General features: G+C 41.0%; 1 pseudogene; it reads left to right on the forward strand.

Annotated features, from left to right (window-relative positions):
• The first annotated feature begins 4,979 nt into the window (after positions 1–4,979).
• LOC101979737 lies at positions 4,980–6,217 on the forward strand (annotated as a pseudogene).
• Positions 6,218–6,552: the final 335 nt, after the last annotated feature.

Here is a 6,552-nt window from a genome sequence, read left to right on the forward strand (position 1 = left end):
CAGAAGCATGAGCCCAGGAGCATCCTTCCCAGCCCAGGCTGCCTGTGGTCCTCACCTCCATCACGGGCTTAGTCACTGTTCCACGTGTCCAGTGGCACATCTTGATCTTCCCACTGCAATATGTCCTGATTCATGGCAGCCCTCTGGTACAGAGGACAGAAGGTAGGCCCACCTTTGCCTTTGGCACTTCCCAAGCAGTGAACCTGCCCACAAGAGGTCAAAGGTAAGGTAGGCTATGCCCCTCAAAACTTCCCAAGTAACTTCAGAATTCAAGTTTACCCTGTGCTGGGAAATGTACATCTGTAAATAGCTGCATTCTGTATCTGTGGGTTCCATACTAGTGTATTCAACCTACTGTCTTCTGAAAATATTCAGGGGAAAAAAATCCAGAAAGTCCCGAAGAGCAACACTGGAATTTACTGTGCCTGAGTCTACACAAAGGAATCCCAAGATGGTTCTGACACGTAAGGAGGGAGTGAGAATTACTCACCAACACAATGTCATTCCGTAAGAGGAATCCAGCATCTATAGATTGTATATGCACACGGTCTTGGAACTAATCCCCTGAGCATACTGAGGGACAATTCCTCACAGGCACCTCCTCTATCCATGGTGCAAAGTTGGAGGGCTCACCCTTGTGCAGGTGCCTATAGCAGCTGTGTGTTCATGGCTGCAACAGCAATGTCATAGCCGGATGGCAACGGTCCATGACAGGTCTCCACCTTCCTCCTGCTCTTAAGCTTCTTCTGCCCTGTCTTCTGGGATGTTCCCTGGACCTTGTGGGAAGGAGGTGACAAGATGCACATTTAAGGCTGTGTACTCTTCAGTCGCTTACTCTTTGGTACTTTGACCAGGTCTGAGTCTGCCTTAACTATCACCAGGATGGCTATTTCGGTGCAGGTGTACCATACATACTAATAAGATCAGGATGAATGACATTTCCATCTCCTTAGCATGTGTCTGGGTTTGGCACCTTCAAGCTCTTCTCTCTCTGGATGGATCACATTAATATATACAATTATTACACATTACTCAAAATTTAATGCTTAAAGATGTGAAAATCATACCCTGATTAAGTCATTACACTATAAACAAATGTGTGTGTGTTTATCACACTGTACACATATCTATAATGTTTACAATTAAAGTATAGAGCTAATAAAATACTTTTTAAAAAAGAATAGAAAGTGAAAGATGGTGGGTGACTACAGGAAACACTGTCTCCTAGACACAGAAGGACAGTTACATGCGTGGATACACAACAATTATGACATCATTCACAAGCTCTTCATAACCTCAAGCCAGACAAAATCCCAGTATGCAGTGTGGACAATGGGCAGGAAGTCCCACCCCTAGATGAAGAGCTGTGGACATTTGATAGCTTCTGGGAGAGGGAGAGTCCATTTTCTTTAAGGATGTAACATTGGGTAGGTGGACAAATTCCAGGCAGGTCCCATCCCTAAGAGTATTTGGTAACATAAATCAGACAAAACAGACTCAAAAGAAATGGAGAACATGAAGTTGGGTGGGTAGGGAGGTGAGGTGGACCTGGGAGGAATTGAGAAGGGAATGTCTATGATCAAAATACACTGTATGACATTCCCAAAGAATTAATACAATTATTGTTTAAAAAAACAAAAAGAGTAGTAGAGAAGCAATAAAAAAAGAGAAATGGGGTTAGGGACGTGGTTCACTAGAATGCTAGGCTAGCACGCAGGTGGCCCCAGGTTTAATCCACAACATCATCAAAGAAAAAATGAAAATTAAATATTTCTTAAGGTAACATGAAAGTAAAAGTCTTTATGGTGGAAAAGATTCCTGGAAACAAAATTCTTACCTAGAAGGCAGTAAGACAGGATGGACTTTACTTTCTTATAAACAGAACAAAGCCTTTTAAACAGCTGAGCATGAAATGGAAATGAGCTGAATGTCTCCATGGAGAGATTTGGTGTGGGTCAAACACAAAGTGCAGATTTTTGATCTTGTAAAGGAGCACACCTACAACAAAATGTTCTGAAAAGTTGAGAAAATGCATTCATACATTTATTCATACAGCAAATAAATATTAAGGTCTTCCTCTGTGCCAGGAAAAGTGATGAGCATACACTTGCCAGACAAACACAAACAAAAATAAATCTGAGATGATAAGATGAATATTTAACAAGGTAGACAGTGGTCAATGTGAATCTTTTCCCTCCCAAGCCTTTACCAGGTACAGAGAGCAAAATCTAAAGGACCTATTCAACATCATTGAGAAATTTGATGATATATATGTATATACTATATACATGTGAATATATAAAACATGTTCTACTCAAGGGTCCAATATCACATTTGAACAAAATGAATTGGACCAATAGTGTTAGTAACCTTGAATATATGTTCATAGTACAATATAAAACATGTAAGATAACACACTCAATATCCATACTGGACATCTGACAATATCATTAAAAGAAAAAAAAATCAAACACTCTCATACTTACACACAAACATCTCAAAACTTTACCCAAAGTCAGATAGGGTAGCCACTAACCACAAGTAGCTAATATAAATGATTACAGTTAAACTAGAAAATCAGGGTTTTAGTCTCATTGGTTATGATGGTGCATCCAGTCAATGCCATTCCGGCCAGGAAAGATACAAAAGATTCCTGTCATGAGAAAGTTCTGTTGGGCAATGAGACATACAAAATGCAGCTGTAAACTCGATATAGCACTTGGAGAATTTTTCCTATGCACAAAAGAAGGCTCAACTTTTTAAAAATTTAATTGTGATGAATAATTAAAAATCACAATCTTAGCACAAGATGTGTTCATTGCTGCTGGTTTGTCATTGCTTCTAGGTCCTCTCAGCAGGCACTGCTGAGAAATACGGGGTGTGTATTCACACTGCACAGCATATTCATTTCAATAATATTTCCATATCTAGAGATGGGACATAGGTGGATAGAAAAATGGATGGATGGATGGATGGATGGATGGATGGATGGATGGATGGATGGATGGATGGATGGATGGATGGGTGTGTGTGCAGGTTGGTGGGTAGATGGATAGGTGTATGGGTAGACTGGTAGATAGATCCACAGATGTAGACATTAAAAACCATGATTTAAACTGCTCCTTTGGACTCCACTCCAATGCAATAGGATAAATTTTTAATTGCTTCTTTTCCACAACAATTAGAAGCTAAAAATCTCATTGTCATCTTTGATCAGTCATAAAACTTAGAGAAAATAGGTTCACAATTCTAACCCATTCCCAATTATAAGAAGGAAATCTGCTAAATTTAAGATCAACTAAGAATCAGAATTTGTTTATGCCTGGTTGGATAGGTAGTTAGTAGACTGTGGTTGGTTGGTGTTTTGCTTGAATGGTTGTTTGGTTGGTTGTTTGGTTGTTTGGTTAAGTTTTTGGTGGTTAGTTGGTTCATTTGTTAGTTAGTTGCCTGCTTCCCTTCTTGTTTGATTGCTTGACTCATTGGTTAATTGTTTGGTGGTTTGGTTGGTTGGTTGGTTGGTTGGTTAGTTGGTTAGCTGGCTGGATTGTTTGTTAGCTGACTTGTTAGTTGTTTGGTTCATAGGCTTATTGGTTGCTTGCTTCCTTGCTTGCTTATTTAATTGGTTGGCTCAATGGTTAGTTGTTTGGTTGTTTGGTTGGTTGGTTTACTCTAGGCAGGCTATTTAAAATATTTCTAAGCTGGGGCAGGAAAAGTATTAAATGAACCTGAAAGAAATATCTTTCTGTGCCAGAAAACAAAAAAGCATGAAAAGATTCATGAAGACATGTCAAAGAAGACAAAAGCTAGATTGAAAAGATCCACATTGTCAAATTCTAACCAATTTGAGTGTCAAAATATTTTTATGTGATAACAGTAACAGACTAAAGCCTATGATGTCATAGGGCTATAAATTAATATACTATTGTTAATTAAGGAAATAAAAAGAAAAATGGTAAGTACAATAATAATTAATATAGAATGAAGGATAGAGTTAGAAAATCATCAGCATATAAAAAACTAATGAGTGAATATTGATGAAGCATAAAGAATTCATAAAGCATAAAACTATCTCCACACAAATTAGCTATCGATTACAAAGGTGAGGAAAGAAATAGGTTGACCAAATAATCAAAGAAAAGAAAACCAATGCTGGAACAAACCAACCTAAGTGCTACCTAACTGCACACAGCGAGAGGAGCACAGTCTTATTTACTAGTCATTCCTGACGGAGTAGAAACCAGATCTAGACACATAGGCCAGATCCAGACATGGCCCCAAATGAAAGAGAACTAAGTAGCTTATGCTCTTCAAGACTGAAGGTCAAGAAAGACCAAGAAGGCTGCACAGACCAAGCTACTCAAGACAGTACCTGATCCTGGATCATACCCTGCAGGAGAAAAAGAGACAACCATTAATGGGCAATATTTGGATAAGCAACAGAATTGAAATATGAGTTGTGTGCTAGAAGGGGAATTATTTCTACTTATTCACAAACGATTAAAAAAAATATTAGTGTGCATAATAATATTCACCAAACATTAACATATGTATAGTAATTATAAATATTAGTATAGTTGGTATGTATATGTATATTTGTATATAAACATATATATTGATATGTATATATATACATATAGATACTAGTCATGGCTATATACAGGTAGAAAATAAATGAAGTAAGTTTAAATAATTGGCAAAGGATAGTGGGAATTAGTGAAACTATTCTTGTGACTAATCAAAATTAGAAATAATAACATAATAAAAAACTTGAAAATAATTAACAGTTGAAGCCTTCTAAATGTAATTATTGCTGTCTGTGGTGACACACTCCCATATTCCCAATGCTCAAGGGATCTCAGGTTGAAGCCAGAATGAGCATAGCATGACCTTGTCTGGATAAATGTTTTAAAAAGTAAAATTTCTGACAGCCGTCCAAACTCCTGTCCTCGTCTCTCGCTTCACTTTCCTCTCCAGAAAACATGAGATTCGCCACCTGCTCCACCACATTTTCCACCAACTACTGGTCCCTGGGCTCTGTATGGACACCCAGCCAGCAGTCCGGCTTGCCAGCAGCGCAGCCAGCGTCTATGCAGGTGCCGGGGGCTCCGGCTCCTGGATCTCCATGTCCCGCTCCACAAGCATCTGCGGTGGCTCTGTGGGGTCTGCAGGCCTGGTTGGAATTGGTGGCATCCAGACCGAGAAAGAGACCATGCAAGACATGGACGACCTGGACAGGGTGCAGAGCCTGAAGACTGAGAACAGGAGACTAGAGAGCAAAATCCCGGAACATCTGGAGAAGAAGGGGTCCCAGGGCATCATCAGAGACTGGGGCCACCATCTCAAGACCATCGAGGGCCTGAAGGCTCAGATCTTTGTGAATTCTTTGGACAATGACATCATCGAACAAAGCTCGTCTTGCTGCTGATGACTTCAGAGTCAAGTATGAGACAGAACTGGATACGCGCCAGTCTGTGGAGAGCAACATCCATGGACTCGGAAAGGTAGTGGATGACACCAACATCACAAAGCTGAAGCTGGAAACAGAAATCGAAGCCCTTGAAGAGGAACTGCTGTTCATGAAGAACCATGATGAGGAAGTCAAAGGACTGGAAGACCAGATTGCCATTTCTGGATTGACCATGGAAGTGGATGCCCCCAAATCCCAGGACCTCAGCAAGATCATGGCTGATATCTGGGCCCAGTATGAGAAGCTGGCTCAGAAGAACCATGAGGAACTAGACAGGTACGATGCCAGCAGACTGAGGAGAGGAGAGCACCATGGTAGTCACTACCCAGTCTGCAGAAATCAGAGGTGCTGAGGCCATACTCACGGACCTGAGGCACACCCTCCAGGCCTTGGAGATTGACCTAGATGCCATGAAAAATCAGAAGATCAGCTTGGAGGCCGGATACGACACACAGATGGAGCAGCTCAATGGAGTCCTTCTGCATCTGGAGTCAGAGCTGCCACAAACCCGGACAGAGGGGCAGCAACAGACCCAGGAATATGAAGCCCTGATGAACATCAAGGTCAAGCCTGAGTCTGAGACGGCCACCTACCACCGCTTGCTGTAAGATGGGGCAGGCTTCAGTCTCGGTGATGCCCTGGACTCAAGTAACTCTGCACATTGTCCAGAGGACAACCACCCACATGGTCATGGATGGCAAAGTGGTGTCCGAGACCAATGACACCACAGTTCTGAGGCACCGAGGCTGAGAAGGAGGCTACCCCTGGGGACTGAGGGACCAATAAAAGTTGAGAGGTCACTGGGAAAAAATGTTGAATTTCTAAGTAAATTTAAGAATGAGTTTCTCAAATAAAAAAAAATTAAAGCTCTCAAGTCCAATAAAGGTAAAAAAGAAAAAGAAAAAGGAGAAGAACTAGAAGAATAGAAAGATCTGGCTATGGTGGTACACTCCTTTAATCCCACTGGTAGAGATGCAGAGGCCAGAGGATCTGTGAGTTAGGGACAAGTCTTGTCTACAAGTGACTTCTGGGTCAGACAAGGGTACACAGTAGTTGTTTCTCAAGGTGTGAGTTCTCAGTTACTG

The sequence above is a fragment of the Microtus ochrogaster genome, unplaced genomic scaffold, assembly GCF_000317375.1.
Source record: "Microtus ochrogaster isolate Prairie Vole_2 unplaced genomic scaffold, MicOch1.0 UNK32, whole genome shotgun sequence".
NCBI lineage: Eukaryota > Metazoa > Chordata > Mammalia > Rodentia > Cricetidae > Microtus > Microtus ochrogaster.